This window comes from Cupressus sempervirens, chromosome 10, assembly GCF_028749045.1.
Source record: "Cupressus sempervirens isolate cs-2001-9-10 chromosome 10, ASM2874904v1, whole genome shotgun sequence".
NCBI lineage: Eukaryota > Viridiplantae > Streptophyta > Pinopsida > Cupressales > Cupressaceae > Cupressus > Cupressus sempervirens.
Window position 1 is genome coordinate 845277708 of NC_143127.1, and position 7124 is coordinate 845284831.

Consider the following 7124-nt stretch of genomic DNA (forward strand, 5'->3'; position numbering starts at 1 on the left):
ACACTTATATTCATGGCATCAACTTGTTCATCTTGTATCCTTGGGAGCTACTTAGCTATTTCTCTTTCATGGTCTAATGTTGCCTTTTTTTTTCACCAAGAGACCTATTCTTCTCATTTTTTTCTTTGTGTTCAACTTTGGATCTGGAAGATGGAATTGACTCCCCAAAATATGCCAATGTGTTCTCTTTAGGAGAATTGCTTTTTTATGATCACCAATTTTAATGCCTTCATAGATTTCAAAGTCTGTTGTGAGAGCGTCATCATTTTCAAATTGATCAAAAATTGGTGGTCCACATTGGTCCTAATCAAATAGTACAGGATAACTTAAGGGGATGCCATCATTAGTGTTGAATGGGATTTGGTTGAAGGTAAATACATGGGCATTATATTCAGTTGTATCATCGGGATCATGTTCAAAAGTAAGAGGACTATTAGTTTTAGGTGGGGTATATTTAGATGCCTTTTCATCATTCAAAATATCCATAGTCTTACACGTAGGTATCATAGTGCTTGGAGGACCTATTCATAATGGTTTGAATCCAAGCCCCAAACTAGGAGGTTGTCCTTTTGTATGATAGGTTCAATTATTCCTTGTTTCAGATATCCATGACTATTGTAGCCATCATAGCCTTGTTTTTGCATGATAGTAGACCCAAGTCCATACTTGCTAGGAGATATCAAAGTAGGTTTTTTTTCTGCTTTTTCTTTCTCAATACATATGGATGCATTCTCATTGATAGAAGTGGCATTTTGTGTACTGATCTCAAAGTGTTGGTCTTGCAATAGATGTGATTTAGCATAAGATTAGGGAGAAAGTGGTGACTCCCTAATGTGGGATACTTGAGACATAAATTATTCTCTAGACTCGTTGTCTTCAATCTTTAGTTTTTCCTTGACCTTACTAAGGAGTATATCAGCATCGACATGTTTAGAGGAATTTGTGGGTTGTGCTTTATTGTTTTCTAGGACTTGGTATGTAGTAGCATCTCTTAGATTAGCACAAAACCGGAAAGGATCTGGATGACCAGGGATGGTAACCTCCACATTTTTGTAGGAAAACTTTAGACATTGATGATATGTAGATGGCACTACTATTATAGCATGGATCCAAGGGCGTCCTAGTATCGTGTTGCAGTTCATTTTGATATCTAAGACCTAGAACAATGTATTCTTAGTAGTTGGACCAACTCTAATGGGTAATATTATGACACCCTTGAAGAAGCATTCACCATCATCATAAGATCTTATTATGATTATTTGAGAGGGATCCAAATCATCCTCAGAGTATCCCAAACCCTTGACAACCTTAAGAGTACAGATGTTTAGTCTTGCTCCTCCATCTATTAAGACATGTCTAACCTTGGCATTATGTATAAAGACTTTGAGATGAAGGGGATCATTGTGGTTGGGTTTATCCTTAGGAATATCCCAAGGGGAAAAGGTAATATTCTATGAGGTGGATAGGTTCCCAACCATGGTCTAGAATTGGGAAACAGCGATGTTATATGGGACTACTAACTCTTTAAGGGCTTGATCCAAGATCTTTTGATATTAGGGGGATGCACACAATAGGTCCAAGATGGATATTTGTGCAGGGGTCTTTTTGAGTTGTTCAACAAGGCTATAATCAGATGAAGTAGGAGCATTAGGTCTACTAGGGGGTGTAGGTCTAGTAGAGATAGTAGGTCTAGATGGAGCTCCAAGTAGAGTGATCTTGGTACAACATGTAGTGAAAATGCAACGATGGTCTTCAGGCTTTAAAGTGAATGCGGATATGTGAGAATCAGACTCATTGAAAAAACTGATGGTGTAGTCATATCTAGTGCATGTGTAATTCACATTGCCTTGTGAGTTTGAGTTTGAATTAGAGGCCTTCTCTTTTTCATGATTACCCAAAGGATCTTTGAAAATAGTGTGATCAGAGTTGGATGCTAGTAGTGATGGATCGATTGTGATCATGCCATCATCAATGAGGTCTTGTATTGTATGTTTTAGCTAGAAACATGATGCGGTCTTATGTCCTTTGGTATGGTGGTAATCACTGAATTTTTTGTCATCCTACCAAGAAGCTTTAGTTAGTGGCTCGTCTTTGATCGAGGGTAGCTGTAGGAAGTTATTCCTAAGTAATTATTGAAGTGTAGTCTCAAGACGTATCCCCAATGGTGTGAATTTTCTATCTTTGGTTTTAGGATGTCTTCGAGGTGAATCCTATGTGGAAGTCTCAATTTTCTTTTGTGGAGGTGGTGTTTGATTGGGAGTTTGTGAATTCGTAGGGTTCACACCTTTCAAGGTTAGTTGAGGTTGTGTTGTACTAATTGTTTGTGCATCCACGATGCCATCATTAGTCACATTCTTGTTTTTGGAGCAAAAATTTTCCTTTTTCATCTTGAGAATTCCTTTACAGATAAGAGCATCTTCAATAGTTTGCATCAATTTGGAGATGGTACTTGGACTTTTGATCTTTAGTTTATACATTAAGTTAGGGACTAGGTTTTCAATGCATAGATTAACTTGTTGTTCTTTAGGAATGTTTAATGAGCATTGACTGACTAAGCTTCTCTAGTGTAGTAAGAATGTGATAAATGCTTCTCCCATCTTTTCTTTAGTTGAGCATAAATCAGAAAGTGTCACCTCATTCATAATGTTGAAGGTGAAGTGGGAGATAATTTTTTTTTCCATCTTTGACCAAGATTTGATAGTACCAAGAAGTTTGGAGTACCATTCAAGTGCTGTCCCACCTAGAGAATGAGGTAACAATCTCAGGGGGTAGGTGGGCTCATCACCAAGTTCAGTGCAAGAGGCATATAATTCCCTGATGTAATCAATGAGGTTGCCTTCTCCTTGGTATTTTTCAAATCTTGGAGCCTCAAAGTGTTTTGGAAATGGAGGCATATACAAAATTTTATCAAATGGATTGGGAAGTCTTAACTTCTTTGGAAAGTTGTTTGAATTGTTGTAGTAATTCTTTGTTAGGGTTTTGCATAATAGTTTTCTCTTCAAATATTTTATTTCTATGAGTAGAAAGTTTTCTATGGTGAGAACTATGTCTACTCAGTTCTGACATCTTTGTGTCTGAAGAGTTGGGTGATGTGTCACTAGGTGGGGGAGGTATATTAGTACCTCAAAGACAAAAGGGTCCTAGTTGTGGTACTGGTTGTGGTATCAACTATGATTATTGTAGCATGTATTGCTGTTGAATCACTTGTTGTGGTAGTTGTTGTGCCATTTGTTGTGGTTTTTGTTGAGATACCTCTATTGGTTGCATGTGAGACCATGTATGTGACTATTTTTGTAGAAGTATCTGTGGCACATGCTATTGTTGCAACAAGTGCTCTTGATATGTAATTTTTTGCTTAAAGTGTCTTTGGTATTCCAACTATTGTTTGAGTTACTCTTATTGTTTAGGAAACATGTCTTGTTATTGGTACATTGCATAAAAGTCAAGTGGGTTTACATTGGATTGTGTGTTAGGGATGTTGGATACTTGCACCACTTGAGGTTGTTGTTGTAGTTGATGTTGCTATTGACATGTCAAATGTGTGTTGGAAACATTAAGTTCTTCTAATACTATAAGTTGATGTTGTAGAGGGAGTTGGTTATGTCCTTGAGAATTGATCATCATGTTTGGGTTGTTGTTTTGGTATCTTTGTGTGTTAGAGGTTTCTTCTTGGGGCATCATATTGACTTGACAATGTGACTATTCCTTTTAGGGATGGGTGTAATGTCAATAAGACTCTTCATTTGTACATCAATAGGGATTGTTAAAATTGATGTTTCACATGGTATACTCATGGGAGACTCCATAAAATTTGGTGTCATAACATTTGGTAGAGTTAGGAGCAAAGGTGCACTTTGTTGATTTTCCTCCAAAGGAGGTATGCTTGACATCCCTAGAGTACAAGTCCCTTTAGGCACATCTTGTTGTTGTATAATGTGATTGAGATCAAGTCTTAACATCCTTTTGGGATATTTAGGGAGAGTTATATTTCCCTTTATTATTTGTGGTTCATTAAACAAAGGATTAATGTTGATGTGTTCAAATGTACTTTGGAGGATTCGATGGTTGATTCTTGATGGGACCTTATAGGTGCCATTATTGTGTTTGAAAACTCTAAAAGTTGTTTTCCATTATCTAAGTCCACATTGATCATGGGTCGTATTTTTTTGAGCATTGAATTGGTTTGGTGTTTGGACTTAGGCCCCTCCAAGTTTAAGTTGAATTTGATAATTTCTTGAGCTGCCAAAAGTTTAAAGTTCTTTTGGAAGGTTTTGTCTTGACATGCCCTAGCCATTTCTTCATCTGTGATGCTATAATTAGTGTTAGAGTCATCACTTAAGTGTATAGTACCTTGTTGTTCATTTGATATGTTAGGGTTGAAGGTACTTTTGTTGGTTTTGCTAAATTTGAAGGAGTGTGTTTGTTCATCCTCAGGTGTGGTTGGTACACTTCCACTTGCGGGTGGTATCGATATAAATATAGGTTCAAAGTTAGGACTCCATTGAACCATCCCATGCATAGGGGAAGTTTTTTAAGGAAACCTCATATTATGTGCATTGCTTAGGGTTTGTTATGTCATCTCTTGATTATGGTAATGTTGCGGATACATGTTTAAGGGTTCCACAAGTAAAGGTTGTAACACTTTGATTTGGTGTTCATCAAATATTTGTTGGGTTTTATTGTTCTTCCTTGGTCTTGGATTAGGTTTTGGTTTCATTTATGCTTTAGAGAACAAGGGTTGGTATAGTTCTTTGGATCTTTGAGCTGTATGTGTCCTTGTGAGTGGTGGCATGATACCTAAGGATGCGGATGCAATGGAGGAAAACTTAAATGGACTCCTTGCCTCCCAAGTGTGCACCTAAACTACCAACTATGCTTAGAAAATACCAAGTGTTCCCTTGGTGCACTTGGGGCCCTAAAGGTAAGAAAAAGGTATGCAGTTGGTAAACAAAGGTGTTAGGGTGACTAAAATGCAGAATGTGAATGGTTTGAGTAATTTTGAGTGATTTCTAAGGTTTAGGGATACACTGCAAGCAATAGAAGTGAATATTAGGGTTTTGGAACCTAGAATGAAATCCCTAATTACCAAGTGCACTCTAAAACTACCAACTATGCATTGAAACTACCAATTGCGCACCTAAAGTGTGCAGTTGGTAAAATAGGGGTGCAGTTAGAAATTTGGAAGTGCGTATGCAAGATATGAGTTTTTTTTGGGTTTTTAGGTGTTTAGGGATGTGATGAAACCTAAGGAGGTGAAAAATGAACTAGGGTTTTGATATTCAAGGTGAAAATGTCCTAGGGAAACTATAAAAATGCAAATGGGAATGACATTTCAAAATTTGATTAAAGGAGATGAAAATGAATCTATGGTATGCAAAATTAAGGTTGGGGTTGGATTTTGGACTTGGTAATGATGTTGAAAGTTGATGTATGCAAGGTGGAATATACAAGGGATGGTGTGCTAAGTTTGATAATGATGTTTGGGTTATTCAAAAGGAGGATAAATGATCAAGGAGACAAGTTGGTTGATAGACAAGTTGATAGGGTTTGATAGTGAGAATGATGTTAGGGTTTTGAAAAATGAAAGATGAGGGGGATATACCATTGGGGTAAGTAAAAATGATGTTTAGGGACACTAGGAATATGATAATTCTATGGTAAGGGTATATGCAAGGCTTTGAACTTAGGTGAAATCTTTGAAAGATATTAACCTAAGAGTTTAACGTTGTGATAGTAGACTTTAGATCTTGACCATAAAGAGACAAAGTAAAAATATCAAAATGAAAAAGTAAAATACATGTTGACATAGATAGAGTTTGACCAAAGAAAATGATAAAATAAAGGACAAAATGACCATGATCAAGATCTGTTATCCATTGATACAATGAAATACTCTAGGGTTCATACTTTTGTTCACATTTTGGACTAAGTTCAAAGGTTTTGGGTTCAAAATGATGGTTATGCTAATCAGATATGAAATATGGAGATTTCCTAAGATGCAAAATGAGTTTTTGGGTGCAAGATGTTGTTTTGGGTCATATGCAAAATGAGGACCTATGGAGGCTTTTAAATGCAGTTTTAGGGTCCCAAAATATAGTTTGGAGGCCCGAAATGGTCATTCAAGTATCCAACTATGCTCTAGCAACACAAAATGCACTCAAATAACACCAACTATGCCTATGGTGCACTTGGGGCTAGTTTGGGTGTAGTTGGTATTTTCATGGCATAGTTGGGAGACTAGGTTGAATGGTTGCTGATTTTGGGTTGGGTGATTGCCAAGTTGCTATACCAGAGAGCTAGGATGCTTGGGTTGATGTTATGGTTGGATAGGGGATGAAAAATGAAGGTTATAAACTAAGAGATGCATCCCAAGATGATGAAAATGAAGGTTATGAGATGTAGAATGTAGATCAGGACATGCTAAGTTAAGGGGGTGTATCTTGGTACCTAAGGACACTACTGAAGTCTCAAAATACTATTTGGAAACCCAAACTAGGTTTTTAGACTACCACATGTTCTCAAATAGTACCAACTACACCCATGGTGTAGTTGGGGCTAGTTAGAGCATAGTTGGTAGTTTCAAAGTGCAGTTGATAAGCTAGGCTGAAACTAAGGTGATTTTGGGGTTCTTTAGTTTCCAAGTTGATGTTCCAAAGAGCCAGGGAAGAGGATAGTGCTAAGGCCAGGATGAAGGCTTAGAATGAAATTTAGGACACCCAAAATGATGGTTAAAATGTGAAATATGGATTTTGGGTAATGCAAGAATGCCAATGAGAGATGCAAAGTGCAGATTTTGGGGTTGTAATACAAAGACCAAGGGATGTAAACTAAACCCTAATGGATGCAATATGAAAGATAAGGGATGCAAAATGAAGAATAGTAGGATGCAAAATGAAGCCTAGATGATACAAGTATGAGACTCAAACTATGGTGAATGCAAGTGGGTGTTATGTAGAGATGAAACCTAAGTTATGCCAAGCACTCTTAGGGATGTAGTCTTCCATGTTTTCAAAGTTTTGAAGGTTTTGGACCAAAGTTGGCAAAGTTTGACAAAGGTTGTAACATTTTGATAATGTTTGAAGTTTTGACAAGGTTTTAACAGTATCCAAGGTGTAAATTTGCAA